Here is a 6,935-nt window from a genome sequence, read left to right on the forward strand (position 1 = left end):
GTCAGCATTAGGGGTGAATTTAATTCACTCTAAAGATGTTAAGGGGATAAATAAACGCGTGTTAAGTGTTAAAGTTAGTCGGAGTGACAAATTTAGGGGGGTTTTGATGTATTATCTCTAATAATAATAATAATAATAGTAATAGTAAAAAAAAAGTAATAATTGTAATAGTAAAAAAAAAGGTCACTAAAATTACCGAAATACCCTTGGTAGTCACCCCAACCTTCACTTATATGTAGGGCTGTTCAAAGTCGAACCATAACTATTAACCCAACCGCAAAATTAGTTTATTGGCTAATTGGTAATGGTTTATCGGATTAATGGTTGGAGAACAGATCAAAATTTTATAATTAGTGGCTTATTGGTGTGGGGACGGATTACTCAATTTTCTTATTGAGTAAACTGTTAACCTATTAAGAATTATTATAATTATATTTTTACCCCTGGATACATAAGTATCTTTTGTCAATCCAACATATAAAACTCCATTTATTATTCTATTCACTTCTTAGTTTAGAAAATAACATGTCACTTCTTGTGACATCTAGCCATAAAGTACAGTCAGACTCCCTAAAATGTAAAGAAAATCTGAAATTAATTCTTAAACTTAAACATAAATTATTCTTGACAACACAAAGGACCACAATAAAAATAAAACAACCCAAATGTGTCATTCACAAAGTTTGATATAAAACATAAAAATTCAAAAAATATTAAAGTTTTAATTTTTTCTGTCAATCCAGTAATTAAAAATGTTTCTACATACAGTTTAGGTCTAGAAGAAAATTCTTATTTGATTCGATGTTTTAACCTATTAAATAACTACATGAACAAAACTCAAGAAGCCTAAAAGATTGATAAATAGATCAATCATAGTATACAAACAACTTAGTCGATGAAGAAATGGAGGAACTACCAATAATCACTTGATATTTCATTCTCTCCTAAATTTATCCGTTACACCATCCGATAACCGTCCGTTAATTGCTAATCCGATACCGAACCAATCATTATCTTATTGGGTGGCTAGCGGATTAGTTTATTTAAAAACTGATAACCAATAAGCCGAACCGCTAAGCATAATTATCCAATCGATCCAACGGATAAGCAACCCTACTTATATGTAGTAGTAAAGTAGTAATAGTAATAATAATAATAATAATAATAATATAATAATAATAATAATAATAATAATAATAATTTCTCTTATATATAAGTGAAGGATTGGTGTACCACCATTTTCTTTTGGGGACACTGTCAGATGAGGGTCCCACCGTTCTCTTTTGGGGACACTGTCAGATGAGGGTCACCCACAGCTTGTCCCTACCGGTGGCGCGGTATTGACACCCTTCTAATTGCGGTTACAGATTGGACCCTAACTCAGCTATAATGCATTATTTGGGGCATGTCAGTTAGACGACTATTTCCCACAGTTTCAGTACAGAATCAGGACTGTCAGATACAGTCATTCAGTCTCAGAAATAGAACTCAGATAGTTCTACAGAATTCAGGACTGTTAGATACAGTCAACTCAGAACAGTACGTAACTCAGCTAGTTCCATCAGAACCTAGACTGTCAGATACATTCGCTCAGTATCAGTTATTTTAGTTATACAGATATCAGTATCTTATGTTATCAATACTCAGACTCAGTAATCATGTTATCAAGAACTTAGTTATAGTTATTATGTATTCATGTATGTATTCTCATGTTCATGTTATTCAGTCAGTTAGTACAGTTCATGCATATGAACCCTTTGTATACAACCTACCTAACATGCATACCAGTACATTCAAACGTACTAACACATTTGCTCTATGGTGTTTTATACCATAGGTTTAGAAGCACGAGCTCCAGAGCATCAATAACATTCCAGTCTCAGCAGTTAGAGTTAGTAGTGAGTCCTCATCCTTCAAGGATATGACCATTACTTTATTATCTCATTAATTTATTTATTTTAGTAGTTGGAGTTAGTTGGGGACATGTCCCATCAACTCCTTGTTCAGACAGTTCAGTCAGTTAGAGGCTTTTCAGACTATCATGTTCAGATAGTTTATTTCAGGTTTTGTTTTGGTATTGTGATACCATATCATTCAGAGATTATTTTATCAGTTTTGAACCTTATGGCGATTATTTTATCAGTTTTGAACCTTATGGCCTTACAACCTTTATTTCTGCATTTATACAGTATATTATGTAGTGTTCAGGTACAGATATCAGTAATAGATTAGCTTGTGGTCCTTCGGGGTCATGAGCACCGTGTAGCATTCCGGGTACCAGATTTGGGGCGTTACAATTTCGACTGGCTTACCTTGGTACTTGGTCGATGAAGTGTACATTCTAATCAATTGTGGTGATGACTTTTATTGGGTATTGGCTATCGTTGTTCTAAAAGAGAGGTGTATCTAAGTGTATGACTCGATGTCATAAAGGAGACGTTCTGGGATGTCGTCTGAGATACAAAAGCTAGCAAAAATATTGCCTACTTATCTTGATAGTGACTTTTTGGATCAAAAAATTCGCATTGATTGATCGACGATTGAAGCATACTGGGATAAAATGGGTAATCATTTGATGTAAAATATATTGAAGGAATTGCTCAACAATCCAGTGGTAGCCTGTAAGTATCATCATGATTTAGTTTCATAAATTCTACAACTCTTACATTAGTTACAATATATGTATTATCTGACTTTTACAAACACAGGGATTGCGGTCTTTTTATTGTTGCTTACGCCGAGTATTTAAGTGATGGATTACAAGTACCAAATGATAACTTGATCCCGGATTTATCCATAAAAGATATGTTACTTTTTTATGGAAATATAGAGAAGTGAAGGTTGAGAAATCGTACGTAACCGACGCTAAAGATCCACGACGATCAAAGTCGAATTTCATAGCATTGGATGAAGAACAACTGGTCAATATTGACTAGATCTTTATAGCTTGAGTCTGTCAAAGTATACAACCTCTCCTTAGAAATTGTTGGCTTCAAAACTTAAATTGTAAATATTTCTCATCTGTACCCAAAACAAATTTTTACATTTCATTTATTTGTTAATTTATTTAATGTAATTGGTGAAGGATTTGATTTGTTTTATTTTGTCTAATTTTATTTTATCCTTAGATTTGAACTTATTAACTAAAATAAAATACCAGATTCAAATTTTGCAACAGATGATGGATCTGTTGAAATAGATGACACTTCTGCTAAAATTTTTCTCTTTTCAAAAATTAATTAAGATCAATTGGTACCAAATTAATATTTCCAAACCATTTCATCCAGTTGTGAAAAACGTTTCATCTTTTCAAATCTCTTTTTCTCTTAACAATACAAACAACTACTACTCAACAAATTACTCATCTTTTGTAATATATTATTCATATATTGCAACAGATGTCATCTTTATCTGTTTGGTCATTTTTAAGGAATTACTCATCTGTCGCAACTGATAAAATATGTGTTTGATAATTTCCATAGATGAGACATCCGTTGCAATAGATTACTCATCTGTTACAATTTATGTAATGTAGACAAGTCTATATCTATTTGACCTCTTCCAACAGACGAGCCATCTGTTGCAACAGGTTAGTAATCTGTTGCTTTATGCAAATGTCTATATCCATATAATGCACTTGTTGCAATATTTGAACTTAGTAATTATTTTTTGTACTAATTCATAAATTCACAAATTTAATAAGCCAATATAATTGTCATCAAACATAAAAAATAAAAAATTGGCATTACTTAAATACTTAAAATAAAAATTGTCATTGTATTTTTACATTTTCTTTTTTTATACACATGCTCCAAACATTTATTTAGTACCCTAGCAACCTAGACCTCTTGCATCCTTGCCACAATGTTGTCATTTAAGAAGGTCCTCGGATTTGACATTCTATTCTAGTTAGCAAACATTTGATATATGTTAGCGCGTATGACCCACATGCGACATGGGTTAGATTTATCTCAAGGTCCTTGTCCTTGTTTCGACCTTCAAAAGTCCATTTTTCTTTGAACACTTTCTCTGACAAGTCATTCATTATGTTACTCCGCTTCAACAGTTTCAGGAACAAGTCCAATAATGGTTGCATGTTGGTAAAACATTCTCCCTCCTCGAAGATAAGTAAGTTGTAGTCATAAACATTCATGCATCCTTCATAGAGGAGGACCTCAAGAGTCACAAAATATTTTTTCTCCTGGTTCATGACTGTAAGAATTCTCTTTGCCCTGATCCGATCCATGCCGTGTGGATATGGCCTCTTCCTTCTAACATAGTCAATACATATCTTGATCCCATTTGAACATAGAAACTAAAAAGTCAAATCCTGGGCCACCGAGAGTTATCGCTAGCTGACAGAGATCTTCGTACCTACTCTTGAAATTGTTGTAGAAGTTGAGGTCCATTATCGTATCGCTAAGATCACAAGTATCTGTGAATGTTAATTGCTTCGCCCTCACGAGACATAAAATTTCATCAACACACTGTGATATAAGAGGATAATTTTTAAATAGATTAGTAATTTAAAAAAAACAAAGTGGAAAGATGCAATAGATGGTCCATCTGTTGCAACAGATGGCCCATCTATTGCATAGGTTCACTGAATCTATTAACAGATTACCCATCTACTGCAACTTATGTAATAGATGGATAATCTGTTATAACAAATGAACCACCTGTAGCACCAGATTACGCATCTGTTACAATAAATGACTCATTTGTTGATGGCTTCTCTTAACCTGTATTAACAAATAACCAATCTACTACAACTTCTGCAATAACTGGGTAATCTATTAAAAAAATAACTTAGAATATATAAAATAAAGTAGATTAGAAGGTTAGGTTAGAGAAGTAAACTTACACTTACCATGTACCACTCCTTCATATTTGTCATATTCTTGAAATCTGCAGAGGAGAGTGGATTCATGGTGAAGGTTCTTGCGTCATGCTTGGAATTTATATACGTTCTCAGTTTAGTCTTTGATTTGGCGTCAAGAACCGCGTATATGTCCACCTTCTTCAATGGGTCCTGAACTTCATCAACTTTTGGATGAGGAGAAGTTGCAATTATTTTTTATTTCTCATTTGAGAGTATATGTCGAATTCCTCTTTTCTTCTCCCTAACCTCCATTGTAGGAGTGTATGTAAAGCCCCATAAAATGGGTCCCGGAGCGTCACACGGTGCTTGAGTCTACGAGTAGCCCCAATTTTTAAATCTTTCGAAAGAATAACTTTCACAATTCCACTTTCAAATCACTTCACCGTTCACCATAGACATAAGGAAACACACACACACTGGGAGATCCTATAACCGACATAAACCATGTGAGCTACATGGAGTCCAACGTACAACCCACGTTGGGGAGAGCCGTCCTATCCTTGCCATCGGAGTAGGACTATCGATATCAAATCCACACAAACTAGTGATCACTATATAAATCAGCCTTAGGCTCACTCCTACGAGGGCACGTAGTTCTAGGAAAGTAAGGTCGCTTTATACCTCCCACTCGGTGCAAAAGATTTCTCCCGGACTTAGCTCAGATCATTTCAAAGACAATCCACAACAAAACAATTTCAGTAATATATAAATATACATCGGGAGCCATCATGCTTCCCATCTATCAAAATCAACCACGTTGTGGATTTCTTTCATACTCGAGTTCAAAATAACTCCATTAAGACCAAAAGGTCAAATCATTCAAAATATCTCAAATATTCAACATCAACGTGCTTATAACACACACTTTCTAAAAAAAACACAATTTTCATTGGGGATTCACGACCCAAATATCAAAATCATGATAAATATCGTTCAAGATTCATGCTTTATATCCCCACACATGTTAATTCATCTTTCAAAATCATAAACATAAAGATTTCATAATCATCATCATAAGATATGGGTTCATGCTTCAAATTCATAAAAATCAAATAAAAATCATGCCTTTGTAAAGAAAATTACTTTTGGGCACAAGAACGAAAGAGAGCTTTTGGTGAAAAACCCCACATGCCTTGAATGGTGAACTTTAGATCGATACTCATTTTTGAGATGTTAATCGTGCCTTTGAATGATGGTTCTTGGAGTTCTTGAACTAGGAACTTGGAATCTTGAATAAATTTGCAGAATTAATGGTGAACTTTGGAGGTTCCTGAAGTTGGATGTAGGAGCTTAGAGTTTTCTTTTTGAGGGAATTTAATGAAATATAACATATAGTGCTTATAATAGGCTTTAATATAGGGTTTGGATGAATTTTGGGTGAGGAGGAATGACCAAAATTCCCCTAAAAATCAAAAAAATTCTCGAATCTGTCCTATGGTGGACTATTTTGATAGTTTGAAGTAGATCAACCACAACATTTTACTCCGATATCCAAATTAGATGAAACTAATTTCATTAGAAAGAGAACTCTCATATCTTTCCATTGATATATAGTATCTTACCTAGATCATTGTGTATGTGGAGTTATGATTATTTGAAGTTGACCAAAAAATTAGCTTTTGATAAGCTGAAGTAGATCGACCATAACTTTTTGCTCCGATAGACAAATTGGATGAAACTAATTTCATTGGAAAGAGAACTCGCAGAGCTTTCCGTTGATATATAGTATATCACCTAGATCATTATGTAAAAGGAGTTATGATCATTTAGAGTTGGAGCAAAAATACGCCAGGCCTTAGTACTGTTTCTTGCACGTTTTACTGTTCACTACTATTCACGGTTCGATCGGAATGTTCATAACTAGTCGCTTGGGTGTCCGCTTTGGATGATCCACACATTGTTGGAAAGATTATTTGATACTCTACGCAATGGTGGGTCATAATATAAGACATTCCACACGAAAAATTTATAATTCATTCTAGAAGATAGAACCCAACACGTTTACGCATAAAATTTCAACGAAAAATTTACCGGGGTATTACAGTGTATAAAT

Source organism: Capsicum annuum, chromosome 7 (assembly GCF_002878395.1).
Source record: "Capsicum annuum cultivar UCD-10X-F1 chromosome 7, UCD10Xv1.1, whole genome shotgun sequence".
NCBI lineage: Eukaryota > Viridiplantae > Streptophyta > Magnoliopsida > Solanales > Solanaceae > Capsicum > Capsicum annuum.